We start from the raw sequence: 14,248 nt of genomic DNA on the forward strand, positions 1-14,248 counted from the left end.
CTGTCTTCATAATGTGCCACGTGGCATGATCTCAATATCTGGGTAGGATTAGAAGTGTGGTGCAAGTTTTGGGACGTTGATATGGTGTGGCCCACACTGGAGCGCCTGTATGTCCATCAAGTGGTGTTTTACGCGCACTTGAGATTAATTTATTTGATTCTTAGGAGTCAATGGTCAACTATTATAAATATATTTTATAATTATTTATAAAATAAAAAAGTTATTTTCAATGAATTTTGAGCAGATTTTTTTTATCTCATTAAAATTTTAAAAATATCAAAATTACTTTTCTTTAATATTATTAATTTTTAAAATAGGATATTTATATATCACATATCATATCCATTGAAAATCAAATAAGATATGCAATATTATAATATTTTTGAATATTAAATCTAATAGAAATTATATTTAAGATTACATATCATATGTAATGTATGATTATATTTGTTTGTAAAATAAATAAATACAATAAAATAAAATATATATATTATTTATAAATATTTAATTTTATAAAAAAAAAAAAAGTTATTTACAAAATAAATAATATAAAAATTTTGATAAAAATAAATAAATTTATAATGAACTAATTAATATAAAAAAATTTACAAATAAAATTTAGTCTCAAATGACTGATTTCTTTTTCACGTGGAATCGTAGGTTTTTTTTTATAGATTTTTAATTAGATAAAAATTTTCAAATCAAACAAGATTTAATACGTTAGATTTCTTAACCAATATGTTCATTTTAAAAAATAATTTAGAACTCAAAAAAAAATATAATTATTAAAAAATTTACAAATTAAAATTAGTCCAAAATGATTTATTGTTTCTCTTGAACATAATTATACTTTTATATTAAAAAAATTACTAAATAAATGAATTTCAAATCAAATTAGACTACGTTCAGTTTATTATTAAATTCAATTGGTAATTAAAAATAATGAACCAAAATTGGTATATTGTGTCATAACTTTAGTATTTCTTCTATCCACATAATTATACCTTTTGAATTTTCTTATTAAGACTTAATACTTTAGAATCTTTAATGAATCTTCTAATTTCTAAGAAAATAGACACATATACTCTAATCTTCTTAAAAGCAATTATTGTTAGGAAAGACACATAAACCCTAGTCTTATAGTGCATTTACCCAAACATCATGACGAACACACACAAAGGGAGTTGATAAACATAAGCCAACCGTCTGGTTTGCCAACAATCTCCCCAGTAACACTTCTAGGATCAATGATGAAAATATCGATAATCACATATATATCGGTACTTTGATTTTACGAATATATCAGAGATATATATGCGGATATTCTAGAAAAAAAATATCGGTAGACTTAAAATTGTTAAAAACTCATGGAAATACAATGAAAACCTCATAATAATATAATTAGAAGTATAATGAACATTTTAAAGTTATTTTATTGAAAAATTTGATATACATATGATATAATTTGCGATATTAGATGTAATTATATCATATCGATCTATAAGAAATGTTAATTTTGTAATTGTTCTCGTTATAAAGTCACATAAAATACTTCATTACATTAAATATTAATAATTTGTACATATTAAATTCATTAAATAAACATATTTTATATTCAAAATATTAGTTCATGTTAATTAAATTAATTAAATAATTTAGCATGTTAATTAAATTAATTAAATAATTTAGCTAAGTTAACTAGTTTAATTTAATTCTAAATGTGAAAATAAATCACAAATAATCATCTAAAATAAACATATCAATTTATAATTAAATAATCAAATTAACCTAAGTTAATTCAATAAAAATATAAAAATTAATTACAATTGAATGTAAAAATAGCATTAAATCATCCATATTGCAAACATACTAATTAATTGAAAATGCATGAATTAATTACAATTGCAAACAAAATTAATTACAATTTAAAACAAATATACCTTAAAATGATTAAATAATTGAGCAACCTTAATAAAAATTGGAGTAATGAGAGAGCAAGTAAAGAATGAAAGCAAAAATGGATGAAATAGATGAAATTTGGGCCAAAATAGCCTTTGGAACATTAATTTACTGTTGAAAATCAAATTTGGTCGTTTGATAAAAAAACTGGGAGCAATCTGCCCGTTGGATCGTCATATTACCATTGGAATCACATCTAGGTCGTCGGATCAACACGGGCATGATCTGGGCTATTAGATCACGTTGTATGAAGGAGGGGAAATATCGCCAAAAAATTGGTGATATATCGGCGATATATCCCGACATTTTCCTCTTTGTCTAGGATTTGAATTTGTGACATCGACTCAAATACCATTTGAAAGATCTTAAGTGTTATCAACTCTCTTAAAAACAATTACTGTTAAAAAAGACGTATACTTTAATTGCATTCACTTAAACATCCACGACGAATACAAGGAAAGTTGATGGACGTTGTAAACCCTCTGATCTACAAAAAAAAATTAGTCCAAAATACATTATTAAAAAACCGACACTAAATATATGTAATAAAAAATTCATCTTATTTATATTTAAAAACGTTAAATTTTATTTGTTTGTTGATTCATTTTAAATAGAATATTATTAACCAATTACTATTTTTAACACACAAAAAAAAAAAATCAATTATGCTTTCACAAGGATTCTACCATCTATATTTTTATAATATATGCTATTTTTATTATAAAAAAATTATTATTTTTATAATATTAGTATTTGTATTTTGTAAAAAAAAAAAAAAAAAAAACTATTCATTTTTAAATCTGTCGACTAGGACCATCAATGCCTTAATTGCTAGGTAGATACTTGAAAAATATGGTACGGATTACCCTTGTCTTCACTCCACACATATGCCCAAAGGACCCACCTTTTGTTGAGGAGTCAAACTCACAAATCCCCGATCTTAAATTCATAATATGACTTATCGTATTATATGCTAATTTTTCTTTTTCCTTTCTTTTTTTTCCTTTCCATTTCATTATAATTTCCTTGATATTTGAATGTAATTTCTATCGATTCATTAAATTTATGATATCCTAAAATTATCATCTCTCTATACTTTCATTTAAAACACATGTTTACTAAAGTAATGCATTTTTATAAATATAAAGTATTAGGGTTTATTTGATAAATGTTTTTGAGAACAATTTCTAATTTTTTAGAATAGAAAATAGGAAAACATGTTTGATAATAATAAAATTGTTTTTTATTTTTTATCTTCAAAAATAAAAAAGTAAAGTATTTTCAGAAAATATTTTTGAATTATTTTCACTTATTTTCGAAGGGTTGTTTTTAAAATATAATTATATAAACATGTAGATGTATTGAAACTAAAGTACTAGACATAAAAAGAATATTTTTAAAATATATTTAAAAATATTTTAAGTTTCCAAATAGAATTTTGTTCTATAAATTTGTATAATCCCCTACTAGATATGATATTTATAAATATTATAATATTAGTCCACTAGATGCTAAGGTTTTTTTTTTTTTTTAATCAATTTAATTTCATTGATATATCTAATAATTATTAAATATCACCCAAAGAATTTCCTTTTTTTTATTAATAAACATATCAATAGTCAATTTCTCTATTGTTAAAGAATTTATTCAAGATTTGAAGTTGATTGTTGGATTATGGATAATGTTGGTAAGGGGAAAAATTTAACCACCTATTAATTGTCATCTGTACTAAATTGACATATGTCTTCAATTTGAAAATAAAAATTTGTCATATGTTACTGTCACAAAACTTATGGTACAAGAAATTTATGGTGAATAAAAAGATCTGAGGTGACATTAATGTTTTAAATGATATAATGACATATGTCCACCATGTGACACTTATTAAATTTTTTTAAATGTCATCCATAACTTTAAATAACATCATGACTTGTGTCACATGGGCCACATGACCAAGGAATTGTCTTCCCATAAAATAGATAATAAATAAATTAAGGGTTTATTACATTTTACCCTCCAACTTATATCGTGTTTTGCACATTGTTCCATCGAGTTTAATATTGAGCAATGTACTTGTCATACTTTATAATTAAATGCAGTATACATTTTTTTAATGACTATGTTACATTTTTTAATAGAAGGTGTATATCCTCTCCACGTTATCGAGGGCAAAAGAGTCATTTTTCTTTTTAAACGAGGGCAAAATGGTCATTGTCATTTTAGAACCCTAAACTTTAGCCCTTTTCTCCTCTGTCAATCATTTCTCCTAGTTGCTGCTATTGAATCCCAACCCAAAGCCCTAGAATCCCATGGAAGCTAATGTAGGGTTTTTCACTCTCTACTCTATTCACCCCTCTCATCTCTATGCTTCATCTCTCTTAAAACCCTAATTCGGAGTTGTCATTGGATTTTTCAATTTCAATTTGTGGAATTTTCTTGAATCAAGGTCATGACGATGTGGATTGATGTTATTTTTTATTGAATTGCTTGTTTTGGATGTGAGTGCGTTGATTGATTGGGGAATTCGTCGACTTTTAAAAGAGGCGGGGTTGGATTCTCCACATGTTGTTGGTTTGGATTGTTTTTTGTTTTGGATTGGGCTTTGGTAATGTTATGTTTGGTTGTAGAGAAAAAAAGTGAGGCTATGAGAGGGAAAGACGATTTTGTGAATTCAAGTTAAGTTTCGAATTTATCGTGCTCAACTCAACTGAATGATTATACTAGTTTTTGTTTGAGTTTGTTGTTATGTTTTTCTTTGGAAAATTGTAGAAGGGGATCTTATTGGATTTTAAATTTGATTTTTTTTTTTTTTCATTTCTTTCAATAAATTCCAATTCTGATTTGAAAATTGGACGAATTAATGTTGGATTTAGATGTGTAGGATTAGAATTTGGGTGGGTTTTCAAATTATTTTTATTGAATTCAAATTTTATTGAATTGAAGAAACAGAGTTCTGATGGGGGATGCCACTTTGCATCCATCTACAGTTGCTATGACTTCAAATGAATTTGATGCCCGACTAAACAAGCTATTGAGCTATCATTTGAAAACCCTAGTTTAACACCTGAGGAGATTGTGGAAGCATCGAGATCAACTGTCAAAGTTGCAGCTACGACGATTAGGGTTGCTACTGAAGAGAAGGTTGCAATTATAAAAAGAAAATGACATTTTTATCCTCATTCACGTGGAAAGCACATATGTCTTCCATTTAAAAATGTAACACCATCACTCAAAAAATGTACATTGCATGTAATTATAAAACATGAAAGGTACATTGATTGATTTTAAACTCAATGGGGCAATGTGCAAAACACGGTATAGGTTAAGGGGTAAAGTGTAGCTAAATAAATAAATAATTAGCAATTTTAATATTAAAATAATTATTGAAATAAAATAATAATTAGTCTCCTTAATAGCAAGATGGTTTCTCAACTTTTATAAATAGGACCTTCGTAGCTTTAAGGAAACACATTACACTTTAAAAGTTTGAGGAGTGCTCATGCAAGTCAAATTTGAACATGTGAAGATTTTCAAGGTTTTTTTTTTAAGGTGCCTTTGATTCAAAATTATGCCCAAGATGCTTAGATGGGGTTTTTATCTTTTACAAATAAGAGGATAGTGTGGAAAGTATCGATAATTTTACAATTCAATCAAAATTACAATTTTTATTCACATTTTTCTATCTAAGGGAAATTTGTGTGTATAGGCTTATGACACTACAAAAGACAAGAAATTTATTATGACACCTACAAAAAGATAAGAAATTTATTATCCACAATAAGAAATCTAGAAAAAAAAAAAAAAAAACAGATATGATAAGCAAGGAATTAAATCTACCCTTTTTGATCATATCAAAGCCATTAGAATTGGAATAAGATTCAATCTCATACTTTAGGGTAAAACTAAAGTTTTTTTTTTTCTCAAGATGATTACAGTTCTTTAGGTGATTTTCCTTACAAATCTAGGAATATCCTTAACTCTTATAAAACGAAAAAGAATGTAAAAACACCTAAAAATGGTAGGAGAGGAATTGAGTGATTAAAAATTTTCATAAAATCATTAAATTAAAACCCCAAATCCATAAATCATAAGTGAAATAAATTAAAGAGTAGATGAAAGAGAAATACAAACACTTTTATAGTGGTTTAAGAACCCGCCTACTTCTACACTTCTCAATCTCCTGTTCGAGTGAGGGTTATACCATCCAAGGCTTCAACCCAAGTCTTCAATCTTTCAAACTTGATTCATGACTTCAATGGTCACTACAATACCTTGTGGTTCTCAACCAACTTGAATCTCAATCACTCAAAGAACATAAAAATTTGATATTCTCAATCCTAGTACAAGTGTAGCTCAATACAAAGAAAAGAAATATAAATTTCAAAGAGTGTACTAAAGGATTTGCAAGTGAAGAATTCTATACATTTAAATTAAAAGCTTTAAATGAGAAAAAGTAGGTGAAAAACAATTCAATGCAAGTGTTCTTTTCTCAATAAATATAATGAAACTCTTTAATTTATAGAAAATTAGCTCAAACACTCAAAATAAAACAAAAGTCCTTAACCAATCGAGCTCTAATTCGATTGGTGGGCTAGTTGTTGGTACAATTAATGCTTTGCATGTGATAGTTGGTGTTTTTAATGCTTGACAAGACCTCTACTTGCTAAATACCGGCTAATGGAAGAAAGAGAAAATTTTGTGCAAGCTTGACTAGTTCTTAATTGGGAAAGCCTGACTAGTTAGACTAGTTCAAAGCCCCTTAATTAGCTACAAAAAAAATGTAAAAAATGTTGCCGTTTTTAAGTTTTAATCTTCTAATAACTTAAGTATCTCATCTAAAAACTTTTATAAGATATTTTTGAAAGTTTTGAATTTAAGGTTTTGAACTAAAATGCATATTCATCCAATTTAATGATAATAGGTCACTTTTGATTTAAAGCAAGGATGAATGAAAAACATTTAGAAATGTATAAAAATATTTTATCTTAAGTGGACCCATGAGATTCATCTTACATAGGTTCTCTGTTTAAAGATCTATTTTTTCATAACTTTTGAATCTCTTTAAACCATCTTTGAATTAAATGATAAAACTTGAAAACTTTAGTATACTTAACCTTGTATTATAATCATCAAAACATGATTAGAAGAACCTTTGGACTGACAAGAATGACATGGCTCACTAAGTGAAATCACACCCAACCATATCTCAAAAGGCAACTCTAAAATATTTTTTGCTAAAAAGGACAAGTCTAGATACATGAAACCTTAAAAGTAACAAAACCAACGACAATTGATCTTGCTAGTTTTTCTAATGCCATTATGTTGGTCAGTACAACGAATTTAGTTCAATTAGAAAAGCAAATTGCTTACATAAATAAACAAATTGAAGTCCTTACCTAAACCATGAATGAAAAAGATACCTAAAACTTTGCTTATAGATAAGATCAAAAGGATGGAAGATTTGAGCCAAATTATTGTCGTTCTATCTACAATAATTTTACCAAAAGGAGTTATTCTCAAGGTGTTAAGGGTTTAGACTTTATGGTATGACAATTTGAGTGATTGTGAAATGAGACATAAATCATAGATAGTTATAAACATTATCAATCCTTCCATTATTTAGATTTCAAACTTTAGAATCATTAATTGTTCTTGGAATTTAAGTGAAATTATGATTTCAAAATTTAGGGTGTGATAGTTTATGACAAATAAAGTATCAAAGCCGACATATATTCTAAGTTGTCATCAAGAACCTATCTTAATATGATGTGTATGTATAATCAATAAGTGTATAGAACAATTGAAAGTTTGAAAATGAGAGATATTTGTTTGTTACCTAAGTACAAGTTGTAAAGGAGATTAATCATGGTAAGTTGTAAGTTAATGCTAATTAAAGCCTCCACCTACGTAATACAACATCTTCAAGCATATACAGGTAATTTGTTTTTCAATAGTAAATGTTAACAATTAATTAAGGTGTTTGATACAAGATTTTACTAAGGCCTGTTGGTAATAAGTGTATGCAACAAGATATTCAACATTACCCCCAATGAACTTATAACAATGGGCAAATGTTTTCAACATTTAGAAATTAAACCCTAAATGACTTTTTTTGAAAGAAAAAACAAATTTGTGAAAAACTAAGTCTAAGTTTAGGGTTAGGTTACTTATTGGGAAGATATCACGGGATAGCACTCAAGTTCTAAAAAAGCCTTTACTAAACAAGTGGAAGTCACTAATATAATTAATTAATAAATCATTAATACCATAAAAGAATAATACAAGTGTACATGCATAACGCAATAGTAAAAACATATTATAAAAATATACAAAATTGATACATGAGAAATGTACGAAGAAATGCTTATTGCTTCAAATATCACAACACAATTTCAAGAAATTTCCAAATAATTTATTTACATTAACAACAATTTTAAATTAGTGATTTCAATTTGTTTATTCACAAGGTTTTAATTTATTCACAAAATATTTGATTTTTATTCACATTGAATTTTATTTCCAAATGAAAAGACTTTCTCTTGTTTCTATTGAAAGTAAATTTACTTAATTTTTTTTAAATTAATTTGATTTTATTTATAAGAAATGATTTTTTTTACCTTGTTAAGAAGAGAGATTAATTTTTACAAATTTATTTGAAAAAGTATTTCATTTTGATTTTTTTTAAAAATAATTTTGACAGTAAAAATAATTTTTACAAATTTATTTACAAAATCAGATTTGAACCCAATTTTATTAATATGATAATTTTTTTACAACTTTTATTTCCAAAATTATTTCCAACCAAAATGATTTTTATAAATTATTTCCAAGCCAATTTTTATTAAAAAAAAATATATATTTTGAAAAGAAGAATTTTTCCATTTTATTTAAGAGAATTTTGTTTTTTTTTAAAAAAAATTTTACAATTTTTATTTAAAAATAAGGTTGTTGCAATTTTTATTTAAAATACTCTATAGGTTTTCTTTTTTTTTTTTTAAATCACAGTTTTTGTTATTAAAAAGGCATTTTGGACAATTTATTAAAAACAACTATTTTCTGGACCATTTCATAAAAAATAAAAAATAAATAAAAAGATTTTCTAGACCTTTTTGTAATTTAAAAATGATTTTTTGGACTATTATTATTATTTTTTAATATCTGCATCGATTTTATTCAAAAAAGAAAAGATTTCTGGACTTTTTATTAAAAAATATTTCTAAAATTTTTATAAAAAACTAAAATTTCTGAACTTTTATTAAAAAAATGATTTAAAAAAAAATTCTGGACCCTTTTTTATTTAATAAAAACATTTTTTTGGACTTTTTAACTGAAAAATATTTTCCAGACTGTTTATTTATTTATTTAATAAAAACATTGTCTGGACTGCTTTATTAAATAAGGTTTTCAGGACTCCTTTTTAATTTAATAAAAATATTTTCTGAACATGTTTATTTTAAAAAAAATTCTAGACCCATTTTTTATTTAATAAAAGAATTTTCTGGACATGTTTTATTAAAAAGAAAAAAGAAAAGGAATGAATAAAGAAAAAAAGGAAATAAAAAAAGGAAAACACAAAGCATAAATAAATGAACAAAGGAAACAAGGTACCTCAAGTACAAACAACCCAAAGTCAGAACCCCATGCCCAAGTCCAAAGCCCAAATGAATGTGTTAACCAAAGCTCCAAATAATATACCCAAATGTTGAACTCTCAAATAAGAAATATCAATATGCACAACACAAACCCAATTTGACATTTAAAATTTAAACCCAAAGACTAAAACACATCAAACTAAATTCAAGCCGAAAGTGATATTTCAAGTTTGAAGCCCATGATCAAGCCTAAGATGAGGGTTAGGGCTTCGGAGGAAGATCGAAGAGGAAGGATGAGGGAGAGCTCTGTTCGGGGTTTTTAGGTGATTGAATTTACAAATATACCTTTATTTATCAGTCACGTGTATGATATATGATATTTCTGTCCATTAAAACTAACAACGTCTAACAAAAAAAATTCAATTTAAGAAACTTGGAGGGCAATGTATTCGGTTTTAAACCTAATAAGGCAATGTGCATAACATGCGATAAGTTGAGGGGTGAAGTGTATTAAATCCAAAAATTAAGCTATATATGTGAGTTTCTAATGGGTTGGGCTTGAAGGAAAATGGGTTGAAAATTAAAAAGAATGGGCTTGGGGGTAAAACTTGGTGGTCTAGAGCATTGTTGTTTGGTTACTTCCTCATCCCTTATTTTAATTTAAGATGTGAATGACTTGAAGTGTCAATGTTGTAAATGGAGCATCCAAACATGCTATAGATAGATAGCTGGATGAAGGTTCTCAAATTGTCATATTGAAGCTATATTTACATAATTGTATTTTTAATTATATAAATTAGAATTAATTGGTTAAAAAGGATAAAATAATTTTCAAAATTATGAATTTAAACTTTTCCATATATTTACTTGAAAAATAATTCATTTTAACATAAATATCCTTTGCTATTTCAAGTATTTACATATAAGTTTTTTTAAAAAAAAGAAAATAGTGATGACATTTTTATCAAAATGAGATAAAAAATAATGAAGGGTTAAATTTTTAAAATTGAATTTTGGATAACCGTTTTAATAAAATAATCCTATAAATTATGTAATTTTGGTTATTTGGTTTATTTTATTGAATTTTCTAATTTTAGGAATTAAATTCAAATGCCAAGAAAAAACATGGTGAAAATTGGTCATATCACATAAGCCAAAGCCATCTAAGGTGCAACAAAGTTTAAAGGAAAAAAAAAGTGTTTTCATGACTTATTTAAAAATATATGTAAAATGAGAATTCATCTTTTCATATTTTAAATCATATCCCATGATTCCAAAATGCTACAATCTATTTAAAACCTATTTTAAAAAATAATTTTTTGTTTTTTTATTTAAAAAAAAAAACAAAATTTCAAGCCTCAAAAGAACTTTTGAGAATTTTTTGACAAAATAATAAAAGTCTTTTTGACTATGTGGTTTAAAAACGGTTTTCTATTTTTAAAAGTTTTTAACACTATTTGGTTATTATTTTTTAAAAATAATTTTTAGACAATAAATAAAAGTTAATTTTATCAATTTTTAAAAATAAAATAAAAAATAGGTCTGTTGAACCATCAAACTTGTTTTTAAAATTTGTTTTAAGTTAAAAAATAAAAATTAATTTTTGAAAATAAGTTTCCAAAAGTATAATCAAAATGCCCCTAATTTTCTCACAACATGTTATAAAATAATGTTTAGGAACTTTTTTTTTAAAAAAAAATTATTATAAAAAAATCTTTTTTGAGAATAGTGTTTGGGAACTGTTTTTAAAGGCTCAATTTTTTTTGTCAAACTCTTCCATTCAAGGATGATGAAGGGGACACGCATGCCCTTATATCTGAGGGATTGTACGTAGCCCAAATCTTGAGAGGCATGGATAGAAGTGTCCGGCACCTCATGCGTGGTGTGAAGTTATCAGATAAGGGCACTCCGTACGAAGAGAAGCTGTTCTGGTGTACTATTTCTTCAAGCACCATGACCCTCGCCATCAGGGGACCTACCCTGGCTAATAAGACATGGGCACCCAGCACCCTCAATAAGGTATAGCCGTACAGGACCCTCGCACCCATTAAATATCAAAAGAAGGAAAAAAAAAAAGTGTGAGATAATTAAAAAAATTTCAATCCAAAACATATATTTTTTATAATTCTGAAATGTAACGCTTGAATACAAATAATTGTAATCACGTGCAATATATAATTATAATATAAGGTATTTCAAATAAAATTTTATATTTATATTAAATTATTCATTGAATATGTATTTTTATTTTTAAAAAATGAAAAATATTGTTAAAATAAGAAAACTCTTATAGGTATTAATTAATTACTTCTTTAATTATTATTAATTTATTATTGAGAATTAATTGCTTTTTAAAGTGTGTAGAATCCTCCATGACAGGATGCCAGTCTGAAGAATGAAAACCTAATTCAGAGAGAAGAAAAGAAGCTTCTACACTTCCCTTCTCCACCGACTTTCCTCGCCTCGTAACCCGCTGAAGTTTCTGGAATTCTCATAACCCAGATTCTCTTTTTATATATTCTTCTTCTTCTTCTTCTCTCCCGCGTTATCAAACTTGAGACCTGGCTTTTCGTTCGCGTTTCTCATTTCTTCGTTGTCACAAATTCACAAGCGCTTAGCGGCCATGGCTGAAGAAGGCGTGGTTACGGTCTACGGAAGCGGCGCCATCGCCGACCCTGCCAAGACCTCCTTCTCCATCAAGGCTGGAATGGCCCAGATGCTCCGCGGCGGTGCCATTTTCGAAGTCATGAATCTGGATCAAGCCAAGATCGCTGAGGAAGCCGGAGCTTGTGCCGTCATCGTATCGGAATCGGTTTCCAAGGGCATATCGAGGCTGATTGATCCCGCTGTGATCAAGGAAATCAAGCGGAGAGTCTCAATTCCGGTGATTGCGAGAGCGCGGGTTGGGCATTTCGTGGAAGCGCAGATCTTGGAGGCCATCGGCGTGGACTATATTGATGAGAGTGAATTGTCCGTTGCTGATGAAGATAACTTCATTAATAAGCATAATTTTCGAACTCCGTTTGTCTGCGGCTGTCGGGATCTTGGTGAAGCGCTTAGGAGGGTGAGGGAAGGGGCTGTGATGATCCGGATTCAGGGGGATTTGTCTGGTCCGGGAACGTTGCTGAGACGGTTCGGAATGTGAGGAAAGTGATGGGGATATAAGAGTGCTAACGAACATGGATGATGACGAAGTCTTCGCATTTTCGAAGAAGATAGGTGCAGCTTATGATGTTGTGGCCCAGACCAAGGAAATGGCTAGGCTTCCGGTTCTGCATTTTGCAGCCGGAGGCATCGTCACCCCTGCTGATGCCGCGCTGATGATGCAGTTGGGGTGCGATGGAGTGCTTGTGGGTTCCAAAATTTTTGGCTCTGCGGATCCTTATAAGCGAGTTCGGGCAATTGTTCAGGCTGTTAGGCACTACAACGATGCGCAGGTGTTGGCAGAGAGTTGCTCTGAATTGGATGTGGCAGTGGCGGACCTCAGAATCGTTGAGGAGTAGGGATAGAACACTCTGCAATTGGAGGTCAGTGTTCCACCCTAACCTCGCCCTTTTGGATCTAATATGGAGGCTATACTTAGACTTTCGTCCAATTGTTGTGTTGATTTTGCAATAAGAACTGAAATTCTGTGTTATATCAACTTGTGTCGTAATGCAGAAATCAATCAGAATAAATCTGTAGTTGAGTTCACTGAAAGCATGTAAGCTGATTGATTCACTTTAGAGAATCCATGTAGAATGACATTTCTGATTTGTGAATACAATCTGTTGTTGAAAAAACCAAAATAAAAAAGAAAAAGAAAAAAAACAGGAAAAAGGGAAAAAGAAGGATGATTGATCCTTCAAACAGAGAGAAGATAAAGGTGTGATCCGGTGAATATGGTTATTACAAGAAGCCCAGATGCATGGTGGGCCAAGATGCTTATTCATTCAATTGCTTCCATGGCTACTACTTTAATGAACATATGACCCACCACAATCAGTGCCAAAATGTCCTTTGCTGGTGATTGATTTGTTCCTTCTTAGATTGTTTGTTCTGTCCGGTTTAAATGCTATTATCTCTGGAGAGATACATGCATCCAGTAGAATTGTAACAATTGTTATGTACAAGCCTTTTCTTCATAACATTCCAATGTTTTTTTGTGATGAAATAATCATGATGGAGCAATTTTATCAGTGTAGCTGATCCCATTTTACTGAGAAAATACTTTTTCTTCTAAACTGCGGTCTGTTCGAATGCTTCCATTACCTAAGAGCAATTTCTTAGGCTACGGAAACAGCTCCATTGACCACAAATGCTCTACTAACAGCTGTTCTTAATCCTCACTAGAGTACACCATGTCCTCCCCCTTTACACTCTTTTATCAAACAGTCAATGCCAATATATCTTTGTGGGGAAGATTGTGATTGAACGCTGCCACAGAAATCCCTAAATGAAAGAAGTTTCTGGAGTTGCAACTATGAAAGAATGATTACAGAGTGGTCTCTTAGATACAGTTTTGGTAGTCAAGATCTAGCACTAACAACTCAGCGGTTTCTTGTTCTGTTTTCGGTAACTTAATAAACAAACAGATATCAAGCCCATAATATGGTTTTGTGAGGGTAGCAACAAACCCAGCTTTCAACTCCTGCTACTCCTGCTCTAGCATTGTTCCCAACCTTTCTTGTTCAGTCCTTTGGCAGCCTGGGAGAAGC

The 14,248-nt window shown here is 28.8% G+C and overlaps 1 pseudogene; it reads left to right on the plus strand.

Moving 5' to 3' along the window:
- Positions 1-11,925: 11,925 nt before the first annotated feature.
- On the plus strand, positions 11,926-13,678 carry LOC117922742 (annotated as a pseudogene).
- Positions 13,679-14,248: the final 570 nt, after the last annotated feature.

Source organism: Vitis riparia, chromosome 9 (assembly GCF_004353265.1).
Source record: "Vitis riparia cultivar Riparia Gloire de Montpellier isolate 1030 chromosome 9, EGFV_Vit.rip_1.0, whole genome shotgun sequence".
NCBI lineage: Eukaryota > Viridiplantae > Streptophyta > Magnoliopsida > Vitales > Vitaceae > Vitis > Vitis riparia.